Source organism: Molothrus ater, chromosome 13, assembly GCF_012460135.2.
Source record: "Molothrus ater isolate BHLD 08-10-18 breed brown headed cowbird chromosome 13, BPBGC_Mater_1.1, whole genome shotgun sequence".
Taxonomy (NCBI): Eukaryota; Metazoa; Chordata; class Aves; order Passeriformes; family Icteridae; genus Molothrus; species Molothrus ater.
In genome coordinates, this window is record NC_050490.2 from 1,859,165 (window position 1) to 1,860,980 (window position 1,816).

Genomic DNA, 1,816 nt, shown 5'->3' on the forward strand with positions numbered 1-1,816 from the left:
TGGTGATGGGGACATTTTGGGGACATCCCGTGTCCCCAGATCCCCTCCCAGAGGGTGTCTCCGAGCAGGACCCCATCGGGAGCAGGCGGGTGGGGCCGGGGCAGGGCGCACGTGTGCCCGCAGCCGGGGAAGGGACGCCCGGGGACCCTCGGAGCAGACGTGACCTACTTTAGCTCCGAGGCGAGCCCAGGGTAAAAGCTTCGTACAGCCGGGCGTCAATTATTCATGGCCTGGCCATGTTAATGCATGTGCTAAAGGCTTAAAAAAAAAAAAAAGAAAAAAAAACCCGAACAGGATAAAGTCTGCTGTATAATTTAAAGCCTTGCACGCTCCCGTCTCCATGCCCCGCTGCTCCCGGAGTGTTTCCGCTCAGGTGAGCAGAGCTGCGGATGGAGGCCGCAGGGAAGGGCCGGCCCGCTGGAGCTGGGATGGGGGCGGGAGCTGGGATGAAGGCAGAGCTCCAAAGCTCGGGCTGCGGGCGGGGGGATCCCATGGGAAGGGGCTGGCAGCGCTGCTGTGTGCGGGCAGCCCCACAGCGAGTCACTTCCCGGAGCAGCAGCTCTCGCTCCACTCCATTCCCAGGCACGGGGGCCAGGCCGCCTATTTTTGGATCTGCCTTTTTTCTTTTGCCTTTTTTTTTTTTTTTTTTTGCCTTGCTTTCGTTCCACGCTGCCCTCGAAGGGCTGGGGAGAGAGGAAAACACTGATCCCTGGGGCGGGAAGCTACGTGGGAGGGCTCCGGAGTGCCCCACACAGGGGTCAGCCAGCCGGGCCATGGGGACACTGAGGCACCGCAGGGAGAGTCCCGGGCCCCGCACGGAGATTCCCAGCGGGACAAGCAGCCCCTGGCTCCCACAAGGAGATTCCCACTGGGACATGCAGCCCCTGGCCCAGGACTGCCATTCCCACCGGGACAAGCAGCCCCTGGCTCCCACAAGGAGATTCCCACTGGGACATGCAGCCCCTGGCCCAGGACTGCCATTCCCATCGGGACAAGCAGCCCCTGGCTCCCACAAGGAGATGCCCACTGGGACATGCAGCCCCTGGCCCAGGACTGCCATTCCCATCGGGACAAGCAGCCCCTGGCTCCCACAAGGAGATTCCCACCGGGACATGCAGCCCCTGGCCCAGGACTGCCATTCCCACCGGGACAAGCAGCCCCGGGCCCCGCACGGAGATTCCCGGTGGGACATGCAGCCCCTGGCTCCCACAAGGAGATTCCTACCAGGACAAGCAGCCCTGGGCCCAGCGCTGCCATTTCCACCACCTTCCCCCCGGGACAAGCAGCCCCTGGCCCTCGCACGGAGATTCCCACCGGGACAAGGAGCCCCTGGCCCAGGGCTGCCATTCCCAGCACCGCTCCAGCAGGTCCAATAAGGCCATAGGAAGGTTGGGCAGCGCAGGCAGCAGAGCAGGAGCTGGGCGGGCGCAAGGGGAACGCTCCAGCCATGGAGAGCGTTTGCCTTCTATGGAGATCTCCTCCTGCTCTGCTGGCACGGAGGAGAGGCCTCAGCCTCCACAGCCGCTGGGAAGGGGGAACAAAAACATCCAAAAAAGCTCAGGGCTGCCCTCGCAGAGGCCTCCGGCAGAGCTTCACACCACCAACCCCCCACAGCACAGGCAGGGCCAGGCCAGGGCTTGCCCTGCTCCCGGGGGGAGGGAAGATCCAGCTCCTGGTCCTCAGCTGCATCCCAAAGCAGCCTGCATCCTTCCAGCCTGGGAAACGGGGCCAGGCCTGCAGCATCCCACACCATTCCCACAAGAAAACACCAAGACCACAGAAAAAGTCACAGCAGCCTCTGGGTATATATATTTTT